We start from the raw sequence: 14,949 nt of genomic DNA, 5'->3' as shown, positions 1-14,949 counted from the left end.
AATAAAAATTATTTACAGAGAATTTTGCTTGACAAAAGATTCTGATATTGTCAAATATTATACATCCAAGTGTGTGCGTGCATGTGTGTGCGTGTGTATGTGTGTGTAGGAAAAAAATCCAAAGGCATAAACCCAAATGCTAATTCCAGTGAAATTCCATAGAATTTCAGTGAAATTAATCATATCAAAACATATGCTTTATTTCCAAAGCCAATTCCATTCTGTTTGTAAGCTAATTAGGGTTAAAAATTTGGGAAAGGCTTTACAAAGCACAACCACAAATAGAAGCTTAAAAAGATAAGGGTATTTTTATTGATGCCAGTTTTATATATAAAATGCACACCTTTACACAGATGTCAGCAGCCTCTCTATTGTGTCCACAGGAATTGACCTAGAAAGTCTTTTATAACAGAAATAGTAAATGTATGGCTTAGGAAATTTCTTTTACACAGTTGACCCACTGGTCACAGCTGTATGTGAAAATCTTGAAGAATTTATGTCCTGTATTTCTGCTGTTGCTGATATGAGTATTCCAACTAGTAGCATTCTTGTGCACGTTACTTTGGTGAATGTGCGTATACATTTCTTTTGGCTATATATCTAGGACTGGGCCTGAGGAGACAGAATACTAAAAAAGTCCTCCACAATTCCAGGCCCTAGTGAAAGGGGGATTATCCATGTGGGTTTTAATGCTAGGGAGATACTCTGACGGGGCTAATCTAATCACATCAGTTGCTTTAAAAGCAAAGAGTTTTCTCCAGGAGCAAAAGAGGAAGTCAGGGAGATTTGAAGCCTATGAAGTACTTGCTGCATCACTGCTGGTTTGATGATAAAGGGCTCCTCATACAAGGACTGGAGCCACACTATGTTGGACTTCTGATCTGCAGAACCATGAGCTGATAATGGTTGTATTTAAAGTGACAGTTTGTGGTAATTTGGTACACAGAAAGAAAAAACTAATCTCTAGAGTTTGTATGCATTTCATAGATGCTGCCAACGGTTTTTCAAAGTATCACTTTTAAGTATCACTTTTCAAAGTACACTTCTCACCAGAAGTGTATGAGAGTTCCAGTTACTCCATAAAATTTACATGTTGTCCTTAGTGTAGTCACAGAATATAAAGCATCTAGTAGAAACTTGCCTGTTTAATGCAAAAGTATTAATCATTAATGAGATAAAACTAAAAATGTAGCATTCAATTTCCCATGCGAAACAAAATTTTAATATATTGTTATATTCACTTCTTAAATTGAGCTCAACACACACCAAATTTTTTGTTGTTGTTCAGTGACAAAGTTGTGTCTGCTCTTTGCAACCCTATGGACTGCAGCATGCCAGGCTTCACTGTCCTTCACTATCTCCCAGAGTTTGCTCAGACTCATGTCCATTGAGCTTGTGATGCCATCCAGCCATCTCAGCCTGTCGCCCCCTTCTCCTGCCCTCAGTCTCCTCCTTTTTCAGCTAATTATTCAAAGGAAATAGTAATGAGTATTCAGTATTATTTAATGTGACTAGTTGATGTTGAAATGATATCATTTGCCTTTTTCATGAACCAAATAGCTGTAATAATAGGAACATTTACAAAATCCTATAGCTAGTTCATTCAACTTGTTTCACTGGTCTTTGATGAAATTACCCCTAAAGAGATACTGGATAATGTCTTTTAAATATCAAGAATATATTATGTAAAACTTCCACAGGGACACTGAAGAAAGATTTTATATTTTTTCTAAATTTAATATCATTTGGCAATTGATGTTTTCATCTTTTCTTTTGATATTTTGCTTGTTAACTGTTCAAAATATCACTTTGGTAATCATTTTGACTATATACACTTGTATAACTTTTTAGAGCTTACTCTAGGAATTAAAGAATTCATACTTATTATTTATATTCTATTAATATTTAGAATTAATATATAATCATCTAATTGGAATGCAAACTATAAATTCCCTTTGACTTCTCTCAGTTATTAACATAGTACATTTCCCCCCCTTTCTTTCTTTCTTTCTTTTTTTTTTTTTTTTTTGAGGCACAGAAAGTCTTTATTGCCCTAAGAAGCAAGTGCATTCATCCCACCTCACCGACTTTAAGAGTAACAGAAATGCAGATTTCTATAGTAAAGCACAGCACAGACTCGGGGAGAAATGATCCCTTGGACTATATTGGTTGTGATACTGAGGTAACCAGTTGATGTTGTTCAGTGAAAATACCTCCAACACAATGAAAACTATAAACTAGCTATAACATCCAATTCATATGTACAATTCAAATATAAATATACATTATATCCTTCAATGTACAGCAAGTTTAATACATTGGTGTTTACAAAATAAAAACTGTATATTATGCTTCAGCTATCTAACACAGTACCTCTACAAACACTGAAAACTTCCATCTGAGAATGTTATATTTTATGCTTTCAACCAACAAACATACTCTGCAAAATTCCAGAGGAGAAAAATAGGTACTATATATACCCAGATACTTTCCCTTTGTGTTTCTCTGTCTTCCTTCCTGATGTTCCAAGTTTCCCTCTGCTATCATATCCCTTCTGTCTGAAGAACTTCCTTTAGCAATTTTTTTTAAAGCAGGTCCGCGGCCAACAACTACTCATAGTTTGCGTTCATCTGATAATGTCTTTATTTCATCTTAAGTCCTGAGGGACATTTTCACTGATATAGAGTTCTGAGTCATCATGTCTTTCCTTTCAACATTTTAAAGATGTCATGCCACATCCTTCTGATACAACACACAGAGGGAATGAGTCCAGGACTTCACAAACAACTTGGCAGAGTGGCCATCCAAGCTTTTCTGTTTTATTATCTCCCAGGCATGCTCCCATTCCTCAGGCTGCTCTTTTCAGACTTCGGTGAGAAACTGCACCCTTTCCACCCTGTTCAGGGTTATGCAGAGCAAGACACAGGAAGAAGGAAAAAATAATCACAACAGGTCTGGTGACACTGTCTTGGAACCACACTTCAACTGAAGGAGAGGAAACATCCCCTCCCTTTAAGTTTTGGCTCCTACTGGTTTCTCACTTGCCGGTTTTACTTAGTGGAGGTTATTTTATGACTTAAATATTGCACTGTACATAGGAGGCATGTTGCTGCTGCTGCTGCTGCTAAGTAGCTTCAGTCGTGTCTGACTCTGTGCCATCCCATAGACGGCAGCCCACCAGGCTCCGCCGTCCCTGGGATTCTCAAGGCAAGAACATTGGAGTGGGCTGCCATTTCCTTCTCCAATGCATGAAAGTGAAAAGTGAAAGTGAAGTCGCTCAGTCGTGTCTGACTCTTCACAACCCCATGGACTGCAGCCCACCAGGCTCCTTTGCCCATGGGATTTTCCAGGCAAGAGAAGTGGAGTGGGTTGCCATTACCTTCTCCAGGAGGATGTTACCTTCTCCTTATTTGTCTGTTTACCATATACTTTAATATTTGAAATGTTATGTCTTGGAAACTCAAGTGGGCCTTAAGAAGCATTGCTACTAACAAAGCTAGTGGAGGTGATGGAATTCCAGTTGAACTATTTCAAATCCTAAAAGATGATGCTGTTGCATTCAATATTCCAGCAAATTTGGAAAACTCAGCAGTGGCCATAGGACTGGAAGGGGTCAGTTTTCATTCCAGTCCCAAAGAAGTGTGCAATGCCAAAGAATGTTCAAACTACCACACAATTGCACTCATCTCACACGCTAGCAAGGTAATGCTCAAAATTCTCCAACCGAAGTGTCAACAGTACATGAACTGAGAACTTCCAGATGTTCAAGCTGGATTTAAAAAAGGCAGAGGAATCAGAGATCAAATTGCCAACATCCATTGGATCATAAAAAAGCAAGGGGATTCCAAAAAAACATCTACTTCTGCTTCATTGACTACACTAAAGCCTTTGACTGTGGGTTCACAACAAACTGGAAATTCTTAAAGAGACCGGAATACCAGACCACCTTACCTACCTCCTGAGGAATCTGTATGCAGGTCAAGAAGCAACAGTCAAAACTGGACAGGGAACAATGAACTGGTGCAAAATTGGGAAAGGAGAATGTCAAGGTTGTATATTGTCACCCTGCTTATTTAACTTATATGCAGAGTACACCATGCAAAATGCTGGGCTGGATGAAGCTCAAGCTGGAATCAAGATTGTTGGGGGAAATATCAATAACCTTAGTTATGTAGATAACAACATCCTTATGGCAGAAAGAGAAGAGGAACTAAAGAGCTAAAGAGCCTCTAGATGAAAGTGAAGGAGGAGAGTGAAAAAATTGGCTTAAAACTCAACATTCAAAAACAAAGATCTTGGAATCCAGTCCCATCACTTCATGGCACATAGATGGGGAAACAATGGAAACAATGACAGATTTTATTTTCTTTGGTGCCAAAATCACTGTGGATGGTGACTACAGCCATAAAATTAAAAGATGCTTCCTCCTTGGAAGAAAAGCTGTGACAAACCTCGACAGTGTATTAAAAAGCAGAGACATCACTTTCCTGACAAAGATCTGTCTAGTCAAAGCTATGGTTTTCTCAGTAGTCATGTATGGATCTGAGAGTTGGACCATAGAGAAGGATGAGCACTGAAGAAGTGATGCTTTTGAACTGTGGTGCTGAAGAAGACTCATGACAGTCCCTTGGACTGCAAGGAGAACAAATCAGTCAATCCTAAAGAAAATCAACCCTGACTATTCACTGGAAGAACTGATACTGAAGCTGAAGCTCCAATACTTCAGCCACCTGATGGGAAGAGCCAACTCACTGGAAAAGGAAAAGACCCTGATGATGGGAAAGACTGAGGGCAGGAGGAGAAGGTGGTGACGGAGGATGGCATCATTGAGTCAGTGGGCATGAACTTGAGCAAAGCCTGGGAGATAGTGAAGGACAGGGAAGCCTAGTGTGCTGCAGTCCATGGGGTTGCAAAGAGTTAGACATGACTGAGTGATTGAACAACAATGTCTTGCAAAAGTCATCGACATTTCTAGAACAATGTGATTTTTATGCCACATTTTCTCCTTCAAGGAAATAACATTTTTCTTCATGGAATAATTAATACCAATAATATAAATGATAAATCAATAATTTTAAAACCTCATATTACTACCATTTTCCCTAAATAATGGAGATAAAGAAGGGGGAAAAAAAATCCAGGAAATCTCCTCCCTCCCTACAGTTGTATCTGAGTTTTAAGAGTTTTCTCTCTTTTTCCTTGAACTAGAACTAGAAGGTTTCTCCTAGATTTGTCTTCTCCAGAGTACTAGTTTCTGGGTTTGAAATGTGCAGAGTTCTGGCCAGGGCATACCAGAGGAGAAAAACAATGACTAACTCACAGCTGTCTCAGGGGTACTCTGAATTCTGTTTTTCTTTCCCAACTGCCTTCTTATATTTACTTCTTAGAGTTCTCAAATCTCTGGTCACACATTCTGTCCAAGTTTTATAACTGAGTTCAATGGAAGATAAAGGAGTGTTTATTCCATCTTATCTAGAAACAATAATCTATAATTTGCATTTTAATTTAAGTATTTTTCCCTGTATGAAATGTCTTTCATCTTTAACTTTCAAGCAAGTAAATCTAACTTCTCCTTCATGTCTTCTGAATATGGTATCAATGTGTTTCTCATCACAATTTTTAAACATCTTCTTCATTTTCTACTAATTCACTCATAGATTAATATATATTCACACACAGATACATATATATTTCACAAGATGTTACAGAAAAACCCAAACAAACTTTTTGCCAACCAAATACATATATACATATGTATGTATTGTTATCTTCCTAGACTCTTTTATGTTAATGGTTTTATATAATCTTTTACAAACTATTTTATATTAATATTTTGTTCTTTGATACCATAAGGTAGTAAGTTGCAGCAACAGATTTTCTAATGTTTAAAATGTTTGTATTTTTTCAGATAGACCCTGTCCATGGTAAATTATTCATTTAATATATCATTGCTTAATGATTTTTTTGTGTACTTAATTGTTATTTATAATTCTTGTTTATTTATGAATGACTTTAGAGTATCCTTTTTGTTTATGCTGTTTTTATTCTGTTTTTGTCTCAAGATTCTTCTAGACTGACAGAAAGGCTTGGAAAATTGATCATTTTTTTGTCTTTATCTTAAGAATTCTGAACAGTTTAAACATTATGTCCTCTTTATTCTTTTTTTTCTAACATAAAATATGAAGTCTGGCATATAGAATATATTCAAGAAATATGTTCCCACTGATAAAAGGATGAGTAAGTGAATAATGAATTCATTTTTTAAAAATTATCTTGGCAAGTATAGTCATTGAAAATGCAGCCATTCTACCAGGTTCATATAATCTATCAAGTACTATATTTGGAATTAGATTCCAGTGAAATAAAAGGCATTCCTAGCCTTCAGAGTTTCAGTATACTGTTAAAAATCCTAAAAATATGCCCCCTCCCAATTACTTACATGCTCCTATAGAACAATAAACTAATTAATGCAATAGACACATAACTAAATAAAAATATATTTGCAGATAACAAGTGTATTTCTTATATGTATTTTCCATAAATTTTATTTTTTATTAAATGTCATCTAACCATTGACTTTTATTATGTAAGTAGTACTGTGCTATTTTAAGAAAATAAACTTGGTCCCCAAATATGCTAATATAAAAATTAGAATTAAGGACCACTCTCTCTTAATATAACAGTACTCCAGTACTCTTGCTTGGGAAATCCCATGGACAGAGTCTGAGCCTGGTGGGCTATAGTCTGTGGAGTTGCAAAGAGTCAGACACAACTTAGTGACTGAGTACACAATGTTTTATTAAAATATAAATTATATGTTTTAATTATCATCAAATATGAATATGTTTTAGCTAATTTTTTTCTTTAGGCTTTTAAGTCATGTTACCAAACAGAAAAGAAATAAAAATGTCAAGAAAATAGTTTGAGAACTAGAAATTGATGAGTTTCTCATGTAAGAACAATTTTACAGTTATGATTAAACAAAAAATACTGAGTAAAATCATTGTAAGCATTCCTCAAAATTCATATTAAAACTATATGAAAAATTTCTGGGAGCTTAATAAAATCTGTAGTGTTTTTACAAAAGCTAACAATATTTTTCCCTTCTGTGTTCTTTGTATGTACCCACTTGATTTCCTCCTAGAAATAATGAATTTCACAGGCATAGAAGAATACAGCACTTTATATCTGAACAAACAGAAATGAATTAACTAAATTGAGTCAGTGACACAGACATTAGTGTTAAATTATAAGGCCCTGTAATAGCTATCAAAAGTAACAAAAATGCATAAAGGCACTGCTCCTTTTCTAATCTTCGAATTTTCTTTTGAAACAGAAATGGTCAGGTGTGGCAGAGCATATTGCTTTAAAGTAGTTCTCAGCACAACTTTATTTTAGAGATATGTCTTAAAGAGAATGGTGTACATCGAAGTATAAAATAAGCTAAGAGGATATATTGTATAGCACAGGGAATTTAGCCAATGTTTTATAAGTTTAAATGGAATATAATCTATAAAATTTTGAATCACTACATTGCACACCTGATACTAACATAACATTATAAATTGATCATACTTCAAAAAAAAATACGATATGCCATCAATGCTCCTGAAATTAAATCAAACAAATCCTCTGATAATAAGTGTTAATTCATGTGTTTTTGAATTATGGTCTTCTCAAGGTATATGCCCAGTAATGGGATTGCTTGGTCATATCTATTATTGTTTTTTTTTTAAGGAACCTCCATACTGTTCTCCACAGTGACTGCATCAATTTACATTCCCACCAACTGTGCAAGAGGGTTCCCTTTTCTCCATGCCCACTCCAGTATTTATTGTTTGTAGATTTTTTGATGATGGCCATTCTGACTAGCGTGAGGTGATACCTTATTGTAGTCTTCATCTGCTTTTTCTCTAATAATTAATTACATTGCCTCACTATTTAAAATAGGACATGGAAGCAACCTAAATGTCTATCAATAGACAAATGGATAGAGAAGATGTGGTATGTATATACAAGGCAATATTACTCCCCAATAAAAAGGAATGATGTTGGGTCTTTTGTAGACATAGGTCTGTGGGCCTACAGTCTGTCATACAGAGTAAAGTAAGTCAGAAAGAGAAAAACAAATATCTTATATGGACACATATATATGGGACCTAGAAAAATGATACAGATGAACCTATTTGCAGGACAAGAATAGAGATGAAGACATAGGGAACGAACATGTGGACCCTGGGGACAGTAGAAGGATGAACTGGGAGACTAGCATTGATGTATGTGCACAGCCAATGCAAAAGAAACAGCTAGTGAGAACCTGCTGCCTAGTGCAGGGAGCTCAGCTGGGTGCTCTGCGATGACCTCGATGAATGGGATGGGGTGGAGGAGGGAGGTCCAACAGGGAGGGATTTATGTATACATATAGCTGATTCACTTCATTGTACAGCAGAAACTGACACTGTAAAGCAACTATATCCCAATCTAAAAAAAAAAAAATGATTGGGATAATTGAGACAGAATCACACAGCTATCCAGCTGCCAAGGCCACATGGTCCTCTGGGAGAAATTAATACCATAAACTTCAGAGAGGGGATGCTGGAAATGATCATTCATGAGCCTCCCTTGGAAGCAGCAGGTGGTAAATTGTCTGGCTAAAGGGACACTATTGCTTACAATTCGATGGCTTTCTCTGATTTAGGAGAATGAATCATCTTTGACATCTTAGACAAAGATACAGATTATAGATATTCCTTCTCCTCTCTATTGAAATAATTATTTCCCAGGAGGAAATGGGTAAGGTTCGAAATACAACTCTGGAAGCAACCAAAGTTTAGAGATCCTTGCTTTAAATCTGTTCTCATAGTTCTAGTAGATGATGTCCCTCTTTCCCACCAAGGAGAATTATAGGATTATCTGAAGTTGTTCAATCTCATACCTCACAGCTGATCCTGAGAGATTCATCTTAGACCTTCCTTTCTTCAGTGATTCTTATGGTGTTTCTAGAAAAATTTAGCTGAAAGTGCTACTGAGCAACTTGGCAAAATTGTGCTTAATTTTAAGTGTAACCCCAGGTATAGCATCTACTAGAGATGATTCTGGCTCTAACAAGAATACTATGACTGCTATATACTTGATTCTTAATTTGCACAGTGCCTTGTGATCATTCTTATATTTTCATCTTAAATTAAATTTATGAAAAAGCCATTTTGGAGAATGCAGCCTTTGAGATAAGTAAAGATTTAATTAAATAAATATCAATAATTAAGATAATATATTTTAAAATTAAAAACCTTTCAAGTAAATTCACACCTAGAGGATTCTTTAAACCTCTTACTGATAATTGAGGTCACAGTTATACCTATACATTTCTAGATGCTGCACTAAAACATTGATTCTGCATGGCCTATGGGAAGCTGCAGGAGTGTTTTGTATGTGATTCTTGTGAACAGTTAAATTGAATTATTCTGCTTGTTGTCTGATTGTTAAGTAATCTACTTTTACTCCTTACTATCTTAAAGTTCTTACACATAAGTGTCCTCCACTTTCTAATTGGTTACTTTTAATCTGCTTAGGGCTGGAAGAAGATATGATCAAACTTATTGAGTATATGCAAGCTAAGAACAATTAGGTTCTGAGTGAAAATCTGGGGAGGTATCCAGGAACAAAACATGTGTGTTTAAGTACTTATTTGGCATCTAATTTGGCTACTTTTTTTTTTCTTGTTTATCCTTAGCAAACCAGCAATTTTATCTACCCAGATAAGAAAAGTTCCAGGAACTGTGAAATATCACTGAATTGGATTATTCTATTTGTATTTGACTTTTCATGTGTATTTTTCTAATCCGCCTATTATATTTCAGTTCCTTACAGACAGAAATTTTCCTGGCATCTTTGACAGTTTATTCCCAATAGTTTAACTTCTAATAGACTCTATAAGTTCAGTGAATATGTGGGGAAAAAATAAAGATGAGTTCCATCTTTAGAAAATGAAGCTTTTCTTCAAGCATTCACAATGCAGAATGACTATTTAAATGTCATCAGTGATTAATCAGCAGTGTGTTCAGATGCAAACTCATCTGCGTTTCACCCTTGTCTTGAGGCAAAAGCGAAAATGTCTTGCACTGATGGTGAGTCATCCTGATGTATCCCTCTTCCTACTATTAGCAAACATGAGCTCACATACTCAGGCAGGAGCAGGTGCTGATTAATTCATCCTCTAAAGTTTGGGAAGAATAAAATCAGTTACTAATTTCATAAATTGGAGATAATAAATTGTAACTCAATTTTATAAGTTCTTTGCTAGTTGCCCATTTAAAATTTAACTTCAAACCATTTTTAAGAGTTTTGTCATTCCATTAAAAGACTAATTTCAAATGTACTATTCTTGAAAGAGCAAAGCTCCACAGCTCTAAAATTCACTGTAAAATCTCCAGGTCGCTTCCTCTATAAACCCAATTCATTTTTTTCTTTTCCTTCTAAGACAAACCAGTTTTCTTAGGCCATCTCTTTTTAGGCTGCACTTCCTCCTACCCTAAATAGTCAGGAGCAGAGTAAGAAGTTCAGTTCATCTTGTGAGTTACAGTGAAAGAAATTTTTACATGTGAAAGCAAATCATAACTCACATGTTTTTCAAAGCAGGCATTATCTTTTGACCTGTTACTGTGAGTTTTCAGAAAAACAAGACGGTAGCCAGAACTTATCGGTTCTCTGCCTAGATGACACAGGCCCAAAAAACTGGCCCTAAATAGTTCTTCATTTTCATCATCTTGGGAATTCTAGAACTGGAAGTAAACCTCAAGATGGAAATTTTAGGATGGAGAAACCCATAAAATTTCAAATGACTGACAATTGAATTACCCTTAGGACACCTATACTTGAAGCTATATAGGAATACACAGGGACAATAAATATTAAGGTAATATGCTTACTCAGCCTTGCTCTAAAAAGTTCTTTGGGGGCTCTCTTCACACTGAACTATGTTTAGTAACTGGACAAGTTAGAGGAATCAGAGAAACCCAAAGACGAAGGACATATAGCCTCCAGGGAAAAATAAAAAAGATTTGGGAGGTGGGAAAAGGACAGGTGGGGAGGATATAAAAAACATTCAGCTGGTGTTTAGGGGAAAAAGGAAAGAAAAAGAGTAAGAATAAGCAGATTGACAAGACACTTATTCTGTGTGACATTTTTCTTCAGAGGAAGATGGTAAGGGAGAGAATAGACATTCTGTTTTGTGTTTTAAATATAATCCTTATTTGTCTTTTCAAGAGACTCTGCCCTCTACTCAAGGACTTTGCTCAAACTGGTGGAGAAAGGTAGAATAGTGGGATATTCATAAACAGAATCTGAGGCCAGACTGCGGGATATAAGCCCTGGCTCTTCTACTATAACTGTTTAATCTTCAACAAGTAGTTTACGCTCTCTTCCTGGTTGGTTCATCTGTAAAATAAAAATAACAATTGTATTGACCCTATAGTATTTGAGAAATAACAGTATTACTGTTTCATGAATTAATACATGAAGCATATTTAGAAGAGTCCTTGGCATATGTTAGGGGGTCAAAAAATATTAGTAATTTGCGTGTATATATATATGTATATATATATATATATATATGAATCTGATACAATGTGATGTGAATAGTTACAGAGAATCAAGTCTTACCTATGTTATAAATAATTAATGCCAAAATGTATTTGGAGTATTTAGAAACTGCTGAAATAGTCATTTATTAAAATATATTTTTTCCTTTTAAAAAGACTACCCTAGAAGTACTTTCTAAAGCCAACCTTACCACTAAAAACAAAAAGCAAAAAGATGGTTTAAATTCCAGTTATTCCCTTACCAATACTCATTTATTTACAAATACTATAACCATGGCCCCATCTGGTGAATTTGTGTATCAGTGTTGCTAATTTAGTTCTATTGACACATCAAAATGAAAGGCTCTGAGAACCACCGAGCTTCTCATTTCTTTTTTTTTCCCTATTTATTTTTATTAGTTGGAGGTTAATTACTTTACAATATTGTAGTGGTTTTTGCCATATATTGACATAAATCAGCCATGGATTTATATGCATTCCATTTCTTAGTGAGAAAATTAAGACCAAAGAGATTAACAAAGACTGGTTCAAGTCTGGAAGGATGGGTGACAGAGTAACTGAATGATAACCTAAAACTAGATGTTTGTCTGAAAAATTCTTGGTGATAAATTAATATTTGGAAATTTAGGGGAAAATTTGCATGAAGATTACTCCTCACAACTGATCTAATTGCTTCTCTTATCCACCTATTACACAATAAATGTGAATACACCCAAGATTATCAAGGACAATAATTTCCATCTAGTAGAGGTCCATGTGAGAAAAGAGGCATCAACTAGAATATAACATACTAGAATGTAGAAAGTTGAAATTTCTCTCTTTACATCATCTTTCCAGAAAAAGATCAGAAATTAGAAGACTTAAAAGACATAACCAGAATGTCTAGCAGCTCTGTTTAGCTGTTATGCAGTGTCCAACTATTTTGCGACCCCATGGACTGTAGTCCACCAGGTTCCTCTGGTCATGGGATTTCACAGATAAGAATACTGGAGTGGGTTGCTATTTCCTTTTCCAGGAGATCTTTCTGACCCAGGGATTGAATCCATGTCTTCTGCATTGGCAGGCATATTCTTTACCACTGAGCCACCTGGGAAACCAGTTCTATAAGAAAATTTTTCTTCATTGGGTCTTTTAGAGATGATGAACTCTTGAACTCTCAGTATTTATTTTTGACAGGAACTTTTAACTGATGCTCAGATCACCCTAGAATGCAATATAAAAGAGAAAAACCACAGAACTTTCTTTCCTCATAAGGCACATGATGTATATACTTCAAGCTACTGCAGGGCAGTGGGCTCTCCTTGACACTTAAGATTTGGGTAAGAATTTTACTCTCTTAAACTTTTCCAATTTTAGTGAAATTTAATGGCCTATTTGTACAATAATTTACAGCCCATAAAGTTCTAGTAAAAACCCATCCTTTAGTGCCTGGGAATTATGACTGCCTTTTAGCTATAATCTGCTGAAAGGGAAGGAAGGTAAAAGACATTGGTGCACATTCATTGCAAGTGTAGCTATTTAGACCTGAAAGATACATGGAAAGAGAGTTCTTCAGATCTCAATTAAAAACTGTTGCCCAAAAGCACTGGGGACATGTTCTCTGAGTGTTAGACAAGTTGAATATTAGATTAAAATAGTTAATGCAATGAATTACCCTTAATTTTTTGTTATAGTTTTCTGAGAGTCTGTAATGAATTTTTCTAATTTCTTAAAATTGTAACTATAACAGTAATAATCCTAGTTTTCCCATCCATGAGGAGAAATAGCCTTTGTGACTCCATTTGCAGGATGGATAGTTTGAATATTCCCTACTCTTGCATGACCAGCATGATGCAAGGCCCCTACTCCTGTGTTCTTCACCTGGCACTTCCTAGGCCAAGACCTAGGGTCATTTAGATTCTCCTGAAAGGACTAGTCCTTTAAATTGCTTATCCCTATGAAAAAGAGTCAGAATCTGCAGAAGATTGAAAAGTGTCAGAATCAATAGACATGAAAACAAATGCAGAAACTGGCAAATAAATGTTCTTTCTTTCTACACTTGAAGACTGTGTTCTCTGTACATAAAGAAGAGGAGAGTATGGGATGGTACCACTAAATATATTTAGCTTTAGCATCTTGGAATTATGGAAGCCAATCCATTAAATTATTGCTAAGTTGGAGGCTTACTGGGCCTTTTTTTTTTTAAACAACTGTTTAATGTAGTAAGTATCTGTCTTAACAGGGCTTCCCAGGTGGTGCAGTGGTGAAGAATCCACCTGCCAAGCAGGAGACACAAGAGACACAGGTTTGATCCCTGGATTGGGAAGATCCCCTGGAGGAGGAAATGGCAACCTGCTCCAATATTCTTGCTCGGAGAATCCCATGGACAGTGGAGCCTGGTGGGCTATAATCCAAAGGATATCAAAGAGTCAGACATGACTGAGGATGAAGGCTAAAAGTCTTGATAAGACCAGCATTATAAAAATTATGTCAAAATTGCCATACTATGCATTACAGGCAAAATAGATCACATCTGTCTTTTTGACCTCCGTATCCCCAATCTTTAGAAGAGTATCTAGAACACAATCAGAACTCAATGTATATACCTATTTCCTTATTGAAGAATGAAATTTATAGCTGTCTTATTTATTTACAGCATTCAAAATAGATAATTGGTATAGTATTTTACATTTTACAACATGTTTCTTACTTACTACATGCTCATTTTCTTTGCTTCATTAGAAAATGGTTATAGGCCATGCTTGTTCCCAGCAACCTCAAGTGACTCAATGGCACAGTAAGAAATAGAATTTGGAAACATGTAATTGTGGTTTAGCAGGAATTTTCTTCCTGGAAATAGAGTGGAGCCGGGAGACCTGGGTTCAAACCCTGGGTTGGGAAGATCCCATGGAGAAGGGAAAGGCTACCCACTCCAGTATTCTGGCCTGGAGAATTCCATGGACTGTATAGTCCATGGGGTCACAAAGAGTCAGACACAACTGAGTGACTTTCACTTTCACTTAGAATCCTGAGTTTCCATACCTCCATCATCCTCATCCGTGTCCACCATCTTCAGTTTCAAAGAATGTAAATAAGCTACGTTCATTTGGGAAACTTCTGAACTGATAGGTTTGCAGTCTCCTACCAAGCCCACTATATCCAACCTATGGACATGATTTTGGGAATAAGAAAGCGAGGTGACAGAAAGCCATGTCCACTCACTTGTAGCCTTGATCGGTTGTATACTTTTGATTGTTTGTTTCTGGGTTGGTTGTAAAGCAAAATGGAACTGAGCTTGTATCCCAGTAATCATTCCATCTAGTTCCCAAACCTAAATTAGCTTTTGTGTTCTGGCCTGGTCAAATGCCCA

This window comes from Cervus elaphus, chromosome 25, assembly GCF_910594005.1.
Source record: "Cervus elaphus chromosome 25, mCerEla1.1, whole genome shotgun sequence".
Taxonomy (NCBI): domain Eukaryota; kingdom Metazoa; phylum Chordata; class Mammalia; order Artiodactyla; family Cervidae; genus Cervus; species Cervus elaphus.
The sequence above is the reverse complement of the archived record's forward strand: the minus strand, read 5'-3'. Positions refer to the sequence as shown.